Source organism: Corythoichthys intestinalis, chromosome 13 (assembly GCF_030265065.1).
Source record: "Corythoichthys intestinalis isolate RoL2023-P3 chromosome 13, ASM3026506v1, whole genome shotgun sequence".
Lineage (NCBI taxonomy): Eukaryota > Metazoa > Chordata > Actinopteri > Syngnathiformes > Syngnathidae > Corythoichthys > Corythoichthys intestinalis.
In genome coordinates this window covers 38,467,160-38,483,436 of record NC_080407.1, presented here as the reverse complement: position 1 = coordinate 38,483,436, position 16,277 = coordinate 38,467,160, and the positions used below count along the sequence as shown (strand labels likewise).

The window sequence follows — 16,277 nt, the reverse complement described above, 5'->3', positions numbered from 1 at the left end:
GTGAGCAATTTAAACAACTTTAACAGTTGATTCACAACATTAAATGACTTCCACACATAGCAAAGGTTACTACAGTGATACCTCAGCTCACGAACGCTTAAGCTCACGAACTTTTCGCCTCAAGAACATTAAATTCGCGAGCATATAGTCTCTGCTGACGAACTGGTTTTCGGCGGACGAACCAATTCACGCGGTCCAAAAGCGCCACGAGAAGCTGACGCACGCTCACGGCGTCCCAGTTCATCCCCTCACTTTCGTTGAGTGCGGACGTGGTTTGTGTTTGATAGACATTTTGGACCATATTGAGTGTACTTTTGCTATTATGGGACCGAAAAAGAGTTACCTACAGTCCTTATGGAAGGTGACTCGTGTTACCAATTCGCCCTCGACTGGTAATTGGCGGTGCTTTCAGCTTCCCACCGTAGTGAGAAGTGGACCGGCGAGTCACGTTGGCTCGTTGTCGTCGGTTGTCTTCGGTTCGCCCGATTTCCTCTCCAGAAAGGTGGCGGCGTGCATACAAACACCCAGAGGCGTCGGATGGCTTTTTGTGGGCACTTTTATTAACAACCAAAAGCATGTGGGGGGCACAGCAGTGGAGTCTACGCTAACTGCGCACTTTGCCGGTAACACTCTCCTTCCAAACAGTAACTCCCTCCCTCCCTCCTCCTCCCACTCCATTCCATCAAGCCATCAACTACCATCACAAAGGTAAATAAAACGACTTTATTATACAGCACAGTTTATTTCTTTAATTATAATACAATAGCACATTTATTATACATAAAATAAGGTATATTTTTGTGTAGTTTTAAGGCTTATTTAGTAGAAAATTATGTTTTATGGGGACCTGGGAACGGATTATTCTCATTTTAATGGTTTCTTATGGGAAATAAATGTTCGGAAGACGAACTTTTCGCCTTACACACACTTTCTGGGAACCAATTATGTTCGTGAGCTGAGGTATCACTGTATCTAGTTATCACAATATCCGCAATACCCCTGTGTCTAGATTAGTTTAGGGTAAAGAATTGGGCTAGGGCCAGTTGTCCCAAAAACCCTTTAAACTTCACATTGTGTGACCTTTTTGAAGGAAAAAAACATGAAAATTATCACCAGTTACTTTGCCAAGTAACTAATTACTTTAGCATTCAGGTAACTGAGTTACTAACGCAATTACTTTTTGTGAAAAGTAATTTGTAACTGTAATTAATTACTTTTTTAAAGATTAACAACACTGGAACAGACGCACTGAGTAGCACAAACAAGAGCGTAACGCTGTGTCAAACACACTGACGGCAGACATCTGGTCACTCCAACAACACCAAATCAAGTGGAACATTTACTCATAGGGGTGTGACAGTTAAAGGTGTGAAATTTCTGGTTCGTAGATTATTCGCGATTTGGCCACTGAAGATTCGAGAACAACTTACAAACATCCATATTCCGATTATTTAAATATGCTAAGTAAAGCGGAACTAAAAAACAGTCAGTGCGGTCTTTGGGACGCAATGGGAAACCGTCCCAGAGTAAACATCTATCGCAACTCATGCCGCTAGATTAAAAACTGCCGACAGATGCTACAAACAACGCCTAGTTGCTACAAACTTTGCCCACGGTGCTACCAACTACACCCACATAATGCTACGGTAGATATCACATGTATATAGAACTAGATGCGAAATGACAAACTTGGCGGCGTTAGCACATGTATAGAGAACTAAATGCGAAATGAACAACTCGCTGGCGATAGTAAACAGCCGCCATCTTAAAGCAGTAGACTTCTCAGGAAGGCTGTTGTAGCGTACCTGATTAACTTTTTATCGAAAATACTCCTTAATCGGCAAAATCTTGAATCCATCTTTAAATTATGAAACAGTTTTAAAACTTTCACATGTCGAACGTAGACACAAGGGAACTAATGCAATAACAGGAGCAATTTTAACAACTTTAACGGTTAATACACAACATTAAATTAATTGAATGTAGTTTAAAGCTGCTGATACAGAATGGGGACTTGAGTATTCTATTTACTGTTTTGAACTGTTAACTTCATACTGAAATAGTAGTATATGTAAGCCTGAGAGAATTTTTGTACTATTTTTATAACTAATGTACGAAACATTAAAAGCAACTAATAGCTTGTGCATGAATAATCGATTTATAATCAAATCGTAGCCTCTGAATCGTAATCGAATCGTGAGGTGCCCGAAGGATGAAAAGAGTCAAACGTTTGGACATCTCTTACCGTCAATGCAAGTGAACGAGTTAACTATCAATCAATGGGAAAAAAATGGACTCCGTTACAGACTTATGATAATCCAAAGTACAGTAGGTCAATTAAGATTTGATGTCATTTTCAAACCTATGGGGAACAGCAACACGTCTTTACACGATGTATTATTAGACAATCCAAATACAGGTGAAAGGGCGTGCTGTGTGATAAAACGAAACAAAAAAAAAACAACGTGCACAACGATCAAATGTCACGCATTGTGAACATGTGACAGGTACGATGGCACAGTTTAATGTTGTCGTCTCGTCAAACGTAAATTTGCAATCTTTTCGTCACATTGAAGTCATCAAAGATGTTTTAGCTCGTCATTGTGACGTCATCGCCATGTTGGTGAACAAAATCTTTTCGTTGTCCTCATTCTTGACGAAAACAACATTGTTTGATCCCTGAAAGTACTTCCAAACCACGGACATGTTGGCTGTGAGCCAGGCGTTTTTGCAAGACGGCGTCAGTTACCATGTTGCTTCTCGCCGTGTTTTCATGACATCATCACAATAGCGCTAAGGTTCTTCACACGATTCAATGGTAAACTTTCGGTTTTCAAAACATTTCAACCAAAATTGCATCTTTAGCTATTTTTGGCCGATAGTTTTCGGTGCTGAATTTTCGGTCACTGTACTCATCTTCTCCAAGTTTTGCACTAAGAAAAGACTGGCCGATGACACGGTGGTGGTCAATAAATATATCAGTGGTTTTCTTGTGTCTTGCAGCTTTCAGAAAATATATTGGTGCTGAGACAGAATCCCCTGGCGTTAAAGAGGATGTGGAGCTCCCCCAAATCAAAGAGGAGGAGGAGCCTGAGCCCTGTCAACAGGAGGAGAGAGAAGAGCACCTTCCAATCACAAAGGAGGAGGAGGAGCTGCCACATGGTAAAGAGGAGGTAGAGGAGGAGCATATCACCAGGTTGACTGGTGAACCCTTGAAGAGTGAAGATGGTCCGAGTGAGGCCAGCAGAGGGGCGGAGCCTCCAAGCGAGGGGAGTAGCAGCAGTTCAACAGAAGGATTGCAAGCAGACATTGACATTGCTCCATCAGACAGAGATGGCGCCAAGTCACACTTACCTTAAAATGATGATGGTCATAAGACATCTCACGGTGACGAAAAACTCTGCAAATGCTCTCAGTGTGGGAAAACCTTTGCTACTAAGCAAAACTGTCGTAGGCATATGAGGATCCACACTGGTGTAAAACCTTATGTCTGTTTGTGGTCAAAGATTGGCTCAAAAGCAAGACTTACAAAGTCACGAAAGAACTCACACTGGTGAAAAACCTTTTTCCTGCCCAGTTTGTGGAAAAGGATTCTCTTCAATGAGAGAACTAATAATTCACACAAGAACCCACACTGGAGAAAAACCTTTTTCCTGCTCAGTTTGTCATCAAAGATTCAGGCACAAGAACACCTTAAAACAGCGGTCTCAAACCGACTCCACAAAGGGCCGCAGTGGGTCCTGGTTTTTGTTCCAACAGATCCAGCACAAACAGTTCAACCAATGAGGTTTCTACTAACATAAGCAGCACCTGATTGCAATCAACTGATTAGACTTGTAAGAAACCAGATTGGTGAAAAGGTATTTGTCTCGTTTGGTTGGAATGAAATCCAGTACCCCCTGCGGCCCTTTGAGGACCGGTTTGAGACCACTGCCTTAAAACAACACACAAGAACCCACACTGGCGAAAAACCTTTTTCGTGCTGGATTTGTGATCAAAGATTTGCTCGGAAGCAACGCTTAAAACAACACACAAAAACCCACACTGGCGAAAAACCTTTTTCCTGCTCAGTTTGCGGTCAAAGATTCACAGAAAAAAATAACATGAAAATACACACAAGAATCCACGCTGGGGAAAAACCTTTTTCCTGCTCAGTTTGTGGAAAGCGTTTTGTTCATAACGGAGACTTAACAAAACACACACGAATCCACACTGGAGAAAAACCTTTTTTCTGCGCAGTTTGTGATCAAAGATTTGCTCAGAAGCAATCCTTAAAACGACACACATGAACCCACACTGGCGAAAAACCTTTTTCCTGCTTCATTTGTGGTCAATGATTCGCACATAAAACAACCTTACAAACTCACGAAAGAATCCATACTGGTGAAAAACCTTTTTCCTGCTCTGTTTGTGGAAAATGTTTTTATCAATCAGGAGACTTAATAACACACACAAAAACCCACACTGGTGAAAAACCTTTTTCCTGCTCAGTTTGTGATCAAAGATTTGCTCAGAAGCAATCCTTAAAACAACACATAAGAACCCACACTGGCGAAAAACCTTTTTCCTGCTTCGTTTGTGGTCGAGGATTTGCACATAAAACAACCTTACAAACTCACGAAAGAATCCACACTGGTGAAAAACCTTTTTCCTGCACAGTTTGTGATCAAAGATTTGCTCGGAAGCAATGCTTAAAACGACACACAAGAACCCACACTGGTGAAAAACCTTTTTTCTGCTCCATTTGTGGTCAAGGATTCGAACATAAAACAACCTTGCAAACTCACGAAAGAATCCACACTGGTGAAAAACCTTTTTCCTGCTCTGTTTGTGGAAAATGTTTTATTCAGTCGGGAGACTGAATAATACACACAAAAACCCACACTGGTGAAAAACCTTTTTCCTGCTCAGTTTGTGATCAAAGATTTGCTCGGAAGCAATGCTTAAAACAACACACAAGAACCCACACTGGTGAAAAACCTTTTTCCTGCTCCATTTGTGGTCAAGGATTTGCACATAAAACAACCTTACAAAGTCACGAAAGAATCCACACTGGTGAAAAACCTTTTTCCTGCTCTTTTTGTGGTCAAAGATTCGCGCGGAAAGATCGGATAAAGAGACACGTGTGTGTTGGTGTGGGAAGCAGTCGCTAATGACTGTTTTGCCTGTCATCCATGCTGGCTTTATGAGATTTTGCACGCCGGACGATTGTATTCCGTTGAGCTTTCTTAAATCCTGTTGAGGATTGGCACTTTTGGTACATTACTTTGTCCAATTGTTGTATGATGTGCATCCACCCTATTGCCAAAACCTCACCTGATTGAACTCTCTCAAATTAAATAGCATTTTTTTATATAATACTCTCCCTTTTAAACTATACTTTTCACATTTATTATTTAAAACGGCAGACCCCAAATTCCAAAATTTCAAAATCATTCATAAATGATGTCATTGAATAAATATGGAAAATGAGGATATATTGCTCAATGTTGCAAAATAATAATAAAAGAAATACTGGCTCACAAATTTGTTTTTTTTTGTGTTGGGATTAATGTATATTTCATGTTTTTTTTTTAAAAATCTATTACATTCCTACTCGTGATTGACAGAGGCATGTTACAACAGAGTATGAGAGCCTTATAAAGGGTGTTGGGGAGAAAATAAAATGTTTTAGTGTATCATTTTTGTGAAAAAATTAATAATCGCTGTAATACATAAAACGCACAAATATTTGTGTATTTAACTTTAGAGACTAAATTTATGTTGAAAATGTTTTTGTTAATAACATGGTCACCACGTGACACCTTGCTTGATACATGGGGCACGTTGAATAAGGCGCTATTGGAACGGAAACGTTCACTGTTGACAGAGGAGGCGTAAACAGTGAAATTTTCTTAAATTTCATTGAAGGTCGAAAATGAAGACGATTATGATGATAGTTATTTAATAGTTCCCAGTGAGGAAAAGTTAACTGCAGATTTAGGGTGGAGTGCAGAAAGGAAATCTATCTTTGGTGTCTTCAAATAAGTAGGATAATTTTTTTTCTATAGTATTATTTGTTGTGGCTGTTGAGGTTCCGCCGTGCAGAGCGCTGTTGGTTATCTGTGTTCAAATTTATTTTAGTGTTGTAAAAAAGGGGGTGTTAAACCAAGGATTATTGGACCTTTTAGTTTTCAAATGTGTTTGTGTGTCATTGCGCCGTCTACCTTTGGGGATTTGCACTTTTATTTCCAATACCAGAGCTCCAACACACACAGTAGTTGAAATAGAACGTTGTCTTTGTAGTAGCCTCGTACGTAAACTATCCGGCATGCGTGTGTACGGCCATCGTGCACGCCTTGTGTGGAATAACATAGAAATTTGGATCGAAACGGATGTTTTTGGATGGGCAAAATAGACTCTCAGCTTCCAGCGCCCCTGTACCAGCCCCCGCCGATGAAAATCTCATCTCTGCTTCGAGCTTCAAAGTGCTTGCACTTCACCGCCCTTGTTTATTTTTATTCATAATTAATACCTTGTTTTTATTCAGTCCACTACATTTAAATTTACTTTTCATATTTTATTCTGATAATATGTGATATAGTTGTTAACCATTTCTATTTCAAATGTTTACACATTTGCAGCCAATTTACAACGGATGGGACAATGCAACTCACTATATCATTCGCCTCGATATGGAAGGGTGACGATATAATACAGCAGGGGCGTCACTAGGTTTTATGAACGGGGGTGCTTAGCCCCCAGCAGATGCACAGGATCTCAGTGAACGTTGCCTACAAGCACAAAACCTCACAAACAAAGACTGATAATTTATTTATTATTATCAATATTGGTGTCTGTCTATTTTAATACAGTAGAACAACAGGAAAAAATGGCTACAACTGCAATTTACTTGGTAAATTGAAGCATCAAAAAAATGCTGTTTTCAAGGGTGGCAAATCGGTCTATCACTCTGCTCTGACTCCTACAGGTCAATAAAGGTTGTGACTATTATTAGTGTTTTATTATGACTATTCACCAATGATGTTGATATGTGAATGAGCTCAGGTCCTGTACTCATCTATACGTAAAGTGAGAAACAACTGATACTCCAGAAGGAGGTCCACCCATAGATAGTGGTAAACAGGGGACTGAGGTCAAAATTTTCCTGTAGTTTTTCACCAGGTTTGCAACACTGCAGGAGGGATCTTGGCCCACCCATCAATCAGGTTTCTCGGCTGTCCCTGAGAAACACAGAATTTGAGCTTCATCCAAAGATTTTCTGTTGGGTTTACATATATTAATCATTATAATCATTATATTTATATTTTTTTATTGGTTCATTTAATTCATTTTTGTTGTTTGTTTTATTGCTTTGGAATGTTTATAGATAATATTTTACTAGACAACTTTGAAAAAAAAAATCATATATTGGAAAGTCAATTACATGCAATAACACTTTTTGGCTACTGGGCCCCCCTCTCCCTTAAACTCCACATATGGATTTAGGTCTGAAGACTGACTAGGCCGGGGGTCGGCAATCCGTGTTTTGAGAGCCACATGCTGCTCTTTAGCGCTGCCCTAGTGGCTCCCTGGAGCATTTTCAAAAAATATTAGAAAATGGAAAAACATGGTTGAGGGAAATATATTTTTGGTTTTGATATGGTTTCTGTAGGAGGACAAAAATGACACAAAGATTCTTAATGTTTTCCAATGCTGTAAAAATGTTCAGTATAAATATTAAATTTCAACATTTCTGTCAACAAAGATTTGCGTCATAGCCTGCGACACATGTTTCAATCAGCAGGGCGGGATGCCAGGCAGGTGGCTATTGTAAACAATTTGGCAGCAGAGTACCCAGTTAGGAGTGAGAGAAAAAGTGCGATTCCATTACTTCTGAAGAACTTAGAGGAGCACAAAAATTGATTTAAGAAGTGGATTGCATCGCCAAACTCTATTAGTACTGCTGCAGGTTTTGTTGCAACTTGGGAGACAATTAAGCGTGGAAGACCGTTCATAGATGGTGAGTACATGAAGGAGACATTCATCAACATATCAGAACACCTATTTGCAGACTTCAAAAACCAAACTGCGATAATACAGAAAATCAAAGACATAACCAGATAAGGGGCATGTTATGCATGTTCCATTTTGTATTTCTATAATTTCATAAAAACAATGAAACAATTCATTAATACTGTAATTTTTTTTTTTTTTTTTTTTTAAACCTGTCCTGTTCAGCTGTTTGACACGGAGAATGGGAGTCTAAGTGTCCGGTTGGTCTGAACAGTTTTAATGTTTCACATTTAGAGTATGACTTACTTCCATTGTGATCATTCAACATATCTCGTTTATTAAGACAAAGCAGCAAACAGGAAAGGGTTATGGGGGAACAAAATATAAAATAATATTGTAAGTTAGTTAGACTTTAGGTAGTATCATACAACACAGTAGTCGCGTGGTGCGTTGAATGCACTGGAGGGAAAATAAACATTAAATCATGAAGGCTCATTATGTATTTTTAGTCGACTTAGTCATTTTGATAGTAGCCTAATATAGCTAATACAGATACATACCGCCTGTGTTGCCTTTATTATTAGGAGGTTTTTTTTTGCGGCTCCAGACATATGTTTTTTCGGTCCAATATGACTCAACATTTTGGGTTGCCGACCCCTGGACTAGGCCATGCTCGAACCTTGTTATGCTTCTTACGGAGCCACTCCTTGGTTTTCCTGTCTGTGTGCTTCGGGTCACTGTCATGTTGGAAGACCCAGGCACGACCCATCTTCAATGCTCTGACTGAAGAAAGGAGGTTGTTCCCCAAAGTCTCACAATACAGGGCCTCAGTCATCCCCTCTTTAATACAGTGCACTCGTCCTGTCCCATCCACAGAAAAACGCCCCCAAAGCATGATACTCCTACCCCCATGCTTCACAGTCGGGATGGTGTTCTTGAGATAGTACTCATCATTCTTCTTCCTCCAAACAGGGTTAGTCGAATTATGACCCAAAAGTTGTATTTTACTTTCATCTGACCACAAAACTTCATTCCATGACTCTTCTGCATCATCCAAATGGTCAAAGGCAGACTTAAAACGGGCCTTGACATACATATGGTGTTTTAAGCAGGGGAACCTTCCGTGCCATGCATGATTTCAAGCCATGACGTCTTAGTGCATTACCAACAGTAACTTTGGAAATGGCTGTCCCAACTATTCAGATCATTGACCAACTCCTGTCGTGTAGTTCTGGGCTGATCCTCATCTTTCTTAGGATCATTAAGGCCCCAGAAGGTGATATCTTGCATGGGGCTCCACTCCGATTGAGATTGACCATCATGTTTCGCTTCTTCCATTTTTAATGATTGGTTTAATAGTGGACGTTTTTTCACCAAGCTGCTTGGCATTTGCTGCGTAGCCCTTTCCAGCCTTGTGGAGGTGAACAATTTTGTCTCTGGTGTCTTTGGACAGCTCTTTGGTCTTGACCATGTTACAAGTTTGAGTCCTACTGATTGTATGGGGTGGACGGGGTGGACAGGTGTCTTTATGCTGCCATCGACCTCAAACGAGTGCATTTCATTCAGAGTAATACATGGAGTGGAGGAGGACTTTTAATAGGCAGACTAACAGGTCTTTCAGGGTCAGAGAGCCAGGGCATAAAAGCCAGCCTACGCAGGGTAAGAAGCGAAAAGAAAGAGGAGGAAGAATTGGGGGGGGGTTGTGCAAATGTCTACAGAGGTGAGCTGCGACACAAGCTGGAATCGAAGCACCGCCAAACAGAACAGCGGTGACTTGCACTCATGTGTTTTTTCTCACCCCCCCCCCCCCCCCCCCATTAAATCTTCAGTGCTTGACACAATACGTCATCACTGTTGTGTGTTTGTTGTGTGTGTCTGTTTGTATTTAGTAAAGAGAAATTTGAATTCCAGTAACACAAAAAAATGTATAATTGTAAAAGAATTTTTTTTGAAATTGCAATTTTGCAGCTCCAAAAATGTTTACAATACAACGTTAACATTAAAAGGACATTTTGTTCCTCCAGCATTATGTCACTTCAAACAAAAAACAATTATGCATGGCCACAAATATAACAATAATAAAACCTGGAAATTATTCAACAACAAAAAGTATATAATTATTTATATCCAAAAATATTAATTATGCAAGAAAACAGTGGGAATTATTCACATCCAACACGATTTACAATATGCAATTTCAAGCAAATATTTAAAATATATAAGAGAAAAAAGTGGCAATTATTCACAAGCAAAATGATCAATATTCAGTTTTAAAAAAAACAGCAATAATGTTTCCAAATTATATTTACAATAGTAAGCACTTTAGAGCGGGTTTTTCCACTCCTGTATGGTTTGGCCAGAATCAGGACAATACCATTTCCATTTTACTTGGCTATGAGCAGTGGAGCAGTTTTTTTGCCTTTCTACATTTTTGGCACTGATATTGATAATTTTCTTTATATCGCCCTTTCTTTGGGGCTTCCCCTCTTGCCTCACGCTCCTGGTCTTCAAGAGTGGAATAGTCTGTGAATTGGATTGATTGAAGATGGTAGTCAGTATATTGTGATCAGATGAGAGACATGCAAATACACACAAACCTTTCAGCTGCTTGCTGGCCAGGCACAGAACCGGCAGACTTGCGAGAAGTTCTCCAGGGCCCAGGCAAGGTTTTCTTTTTTGAGTTTAATGTATATTTTGGAGAAGCCTTGTCAGACGGATGCAGGTGGGACTACAGCTTCAATATCTGGGAGATTTCATGTGTTGACAATGCTGTGACAGTTCAATTCAGGCCAACAAACGCCACTAGATCATCCACTGCCTCCCAATCAGCGATTAAAAAAAAAAAAAGCACACAAACACATCCTTACAAAAAGTAGAAATTAATTCACCAATGTGTCTGTGATGTAATGCAAGTTTACCGTGATTAGTGTCCGAAGCCCACTTGAGTCCATGTTATCCAATGATCTCTTAACAGCGTAGCGAACAGAGCTGTGAGAGACACCGCTGTCAGATGTGGCCTCCTGGAGGAATAAATGGAGGGCTATGGTTTTAAATAAGACAGTGAAAGGTTACAACATGAGAAAGGTTGTAATTACACATTCACAAAAAGGTTAACAATGAACAACAAATATGGATTGATTCATAATCTTAATAAAAATGCAATTCGCGTAAATTAATTCATTGATCAATCCGACATTATAAACTGGGTTTACTATTTGTCAACCTAGTCCTGGTTTTCATGAAACTCAATGATACTTTAAAGCAGTAATGAGAAGTAACTTCATAACATGCCAAATAGGGTCACAATTAAAGTAATTAAAAATTGTCCAACAAATAAAGAATGAAAAAATAATTTATATGCTGTATATTTGACAAAATAATCGCGTTTCCAAAGTTCAAGCCTGAAAGGGGACGAACCCGGAAGTGATACGTCACACCGGGAACAGCGATGGCAGCTCCATACATACGGCCGCCATACAAAGCCCTTCAAACAATGATTCAAACAGCGATATAAGCGATAGATCGAGCGCAAGGGAGGAGATCCAAGTTTTTGAAGAGTTGGTGGAAGAAGAGGTGGTTGGAATTTTATGTTGGACCTAACATGTATTACCCAGACGGTAATCAGGATGCAAACAATGTGCCTAGACTACCTGACATGGAATGGATACAAGACCCATCGAGATTACAGGATTGGTAAGAAATAGGCTGTTATTATTTTCATGATTTGAAGATGCAGGCATTTGCACATAATTTTATGTTTTGTCTATCTGATGACATTGTTAAAAAAAATAATAATCAGACTTCATGTTCATTTTGGCAGATCCAGCAGCTCTCGTCTATATAAAATAATGATACAAAAACGTTGGGGGGAAAGAAGGAGATGAGTCATTGATGGCTTTCTCCACTTTATTGTGGCAACAATAAGAAAACAAAATAATAGCGGACTGCCGCCACATTCGACCGCGAAGTTTTGCTTCTCGCTGATCTCCTCCTCGCCTCCTAGTACTCCAGCGTCTCTTAAACGGATCGTGCATAGTGTCTTGTTATGAGCTTTTTGTTTACAAATGTATCGAACACACGATGTGCTGACAACTTTGTTTCTTTGTTAACACATAGAGCTAACAGTACAACACAGCTCGGGGCTCTCGGGAGGAAGTGGCGTCTAATGCGTGAGGAAATGTAGTTTTTTTCGCACAAGCGAACAGATTACAAAGCACCACTTCAGTGTTGTCCCGAGACTACATTTCCCATGATTCACTGCGTGACCTGCACGCTCGCTGATTCACTGCCAGACATTAAAGGGGAACTTTGAAGTAAGGTTGGCCAACCATGTTTTTGAATAATATCAATGGCTAAATAATTATAAGCATATTTTCATTATTTTTTTTAACGCAACCCTTCCAGATTCTTTGTTTAACCCATAGCAACGCCCTTGACAACGAAAATGCTTTTCTTCGGCAATCTTCGGAAATCTTCGGAAATTACGTCACACCTAGACGTGCGAGGGACGTCCACCATAGAACAGTATTGTTTGTTGCATTGCTTCTCCGTAAGATGCCACGGCGCTGTGTGGCGATGTTTTGTTCTCACTCAAACGAAAAGTTGTATGAGTGGCCAAAGGATAGCAGGGCACGTAAATGGACATCTTTCGTTCGCACGAAGCGAATGAATTTCACGCCATCATCGAGTAGTGTTCTCTGCTGCAAACACTTCGAAGATGCCTGCTTCCTTAACCGGTCTGCTTATGATCAAGGATTTGCCAACAAGTAAGTGTGATTTTTGGATAGATGACTGATGACTTTGTCAAAGCAGAGCTTCCAACTGTTGTGGAATGAACAGTATAAGCTAGCGACGTTAGCCGAGGCTATCCCCGATCATAGTTGTTGTTGCGTTCGCTAGGTTAAGCGTGTTTAAATTGTGCGTCATCTACGATCTTGTCCGAAACGGTTAATCCACTGTCAATCGGGAAAGGGGTGTGGATGTGCACATAAGCGGGTCGGCGTCGCGGTAATTCACGGTCACGTTGCAGATAGCCTTCTAGTTTGTGTTTCGCCGTTTCGCGAGAGCCGCTGACAGGTGACAGCTGAAAAATAGCGTGTTGGTTTAGCGTAGCCATCGAGTCAATCTCGCAGCGAATCAGCGAGCGCGCAGGCCACGCAGTGAATCATGGGAAATGTAGTCTCGGGACAACACTGAATTGGTGCTTTGTAATCTGTTCGCTTGTGTGAAAAAACTACATTTCCTCACGCCATTAGACGCCACTTTGTTTTCTTATTGCTGCCACAAAAAAGTGGAGAAGTCATCGGCGACTGTGATATAGTGGATATTATTTAGTTGTAATACGGGAGTTCACCAGTAGAGTGTACGCATGTCATTTAGATGTGTTATTGTTTGTGCCTTACTCCTTCACGAAGAGAGAAACGTTGTTGTTCAGAGTCAATTGGCAAGACGTTGAGTAAAGTTGTAAAAGCCAATAAAGGTGTCGTGTGGGTCACTCGGTCAAGATATAACAACGACTCTCCTTCTTTCCTCCCAACGTTTTTGTATTATTATCTTATATGCACGAGAGCTGCCGGATCTGCCGAAATGAACATGAAGTCTGATTTTTTTTTTTTTTTTAACAATGTCATCAGATAGACAAAAACATAACATTATGTGCAAATGCCTGCATCTTCAAATCATAAAAATAATAACAGCCTATATCTTACCAATGTTGTAATCTCGATGGGTCTTGTATCCATTCCATGTCAGGTAGTCTAGGTACATTGTTTGCATTCTGATTAGCGTCTGGCTAATACATGTTATTTGGTGGACAATGTTTAATTATTTTACTTGTGACCCTATTTGGCATGTGAAGAAATTAGTTCACACTACAGCTTTAAAAGCAACATGCTTGTTGGGGTCACCTGTCAGCGGCTCTCGTACAGTAAAACACAAACTAGAAGGCTATCAAGCGATCACCGTGAAAGAAACGCCGAACCGTACAAATGCAATGCAATGCTTGAAGCATGAAGGTGGAAATACATAATACAAATACATGTGCACAAACTCACCGGCGGTGTGTGTCTCTTACGGCAATGTGACTGTGAATTACCGCGACGCCGACCCGCTTATATGCACATCCACACCCCTTTCCCGATTGACAGTGGATTAACCATTTCGGACAAGATCGTAGATGACGCACAATTTAAACACGCTTAACCTAGCGAACGCAACAACAACTATGATCGGGGATTGACACGAGTTAACTTTCAGCTAACGTCGCTAGCTTATACTGTTCATTCCACAACAGTTGGTAGCTCTGCTTTGACAAAGTCATCAGTCATCTATCCAAAAATAACACTTACTTTTTGGCAAATCCTTGATCATAAGCAGACCGGCTAAGGAAGCAGGCATCTTCGATGTGAAGAGCAGAGAACACTACTCGATGATGGCGTGAAATTCATTCACTTCGTGCGAACGAAAGATGTCCATTTACGTGCCCTGCTATCCTTTGGCCACTCATACACTTTTCGTCTGAGTGAGAACAAAACATCGCCACACACCGCCGTGGCATCTTACCGAGAAGCAATGCAACAAACAATACTGTTCTATGGCGGACTTCCCTCGCACTTCCATGTGTGACGTAATAGCCGAAGATTGCCGAAGAAAAGCATTTTCGTTGTCAAGGGCGTTGCTATGGGTTAAACAAAGAATTTGGAAGGGTTGCGTTAAAAAAAAATTACGAAAATATGCTTATAACAAAAACATGGTTGGCCAACCTTACTTCACATTACTGCTTTAAAAGAAGGATGGAAACACAATCACAAAAATAACAACATTTAAAAATAAAACAAGCATAGAATTAGAAGTTAAACGTGTATAAGACTCACATTTATAAGAGAAGAAGACAGAGACACAATAGTGAGAATAATAAAGTATCAATACATTAAAAGCAGATCAGAACAGATGAGATTTTGGAGTAATTTAAAGGAAAGGAGAATTAAGACAACTGTTCTGTTCTTGAGGTGACATTAAAGGGCTATATCGTTGTAAGGACTAATTGTAAACAGGATGGTGTGCCGATCAGAGCACAGGTAAAAAGGTGACATGAATCCACTGCTGAATTTAAATGGCTTTAATTTGCTTAATATTTATCCAAATCTTCCTTGATGTACAAAAAATGAGGAATTGTAACTTCACAGGGCATAAGGTATGAAATCAGTCTGTAAACAATACAATAAAAAAGGGATACGCTAAATTACTATCATAAATTTCAATTTAATCAGGAAAATACAAATTCACACTTTAACTTACATGCATATTATGACTGAATTGGCTTACAACAAATGGACGAATGCTGTCATCTAGCGGACGAAATTGGAAACTACCGTCAATGATATCACGGTCCTCAATACTAATAGTCCACAATACTAATATAACACAGCAAATAATACAGATCATGCAACATCAACTTTGTATATGCATCGCAAAGGCATAAAAAACACATACAGTGCAAATATAAAGATAGGCAGATCTACTTGCCTGGCACGGCCAGACTGTTCTCCCTGTATTTTTCAAACACTGTGAGAACAGTCTGAGACCCAGCCCATTAACGGCCTCTCGAGCAAGGACAAAATCAACCGTACAATAAGATTCGTTTATTTGCGTGACGTGTTCTTAACGAGCAACGTCACTCTTCAGCGTTGGAAGTCGTCTCCACAACAACACAGATGGCGAACAGGAGAGCCGAGGGTATGTTCCCATCCATGGTAAAATCAGTTTTAAATTACCAAAAACACATCGACACAAGTCATTGACAACAGTCTGTCTCGCGCTAGCCATGGTGAATAAACTCCGCTCTCCTCGTATGTTGACTTCCACGCGCAAGTCCATCGTCGCGTTTCTGACGTCACATCCGCCCGTCGCTGATTGGTCCACTCCACTGTCTGTTTGCTGTGGCTTGCTCCGCCCTGGAAATTTTATCCGCTTAATGGTGGCCAGACTCAATAGCTGGAAAGCGGTGAGTCTGGAGTACCAGGCCACAGATCTACTATTAAGGCAAAGTAGGCGATTGCCTTAGGCCCCCAACCAGTAGGGGGCCCCCAACCAGCTGCCCTTGCCCCAACGAGCAAGGGCCTGGGCCACCGGAGCCAGCAGTATCCCCAACAATTGTCATGTATAATTATGTCAGCATACCAAACAAACAAATAACAAAACAGAAAGCCATTTGAATGCTGCATTTATATTATCCCCCATCCCCCCTCCCCCAACCCACACATGCACTACAATGGACTGTTCCA

General features: G+C 40.4%; 1 pseudogene; it reads left to right on the top strand.

The window, feature by feature from the left end:
- Positions 1–3,977: 3,977 nt before the first annotated feature.
- On the top strand, positions 3,978–5,310 carry LOC130927689 (gastrula zinc finger protein XlCGF57.1-like; annotated as a pseudogene).
- The last annotated feature ends 10,967 nt before the right edge of the window (positions 5,311–16,277 follow it).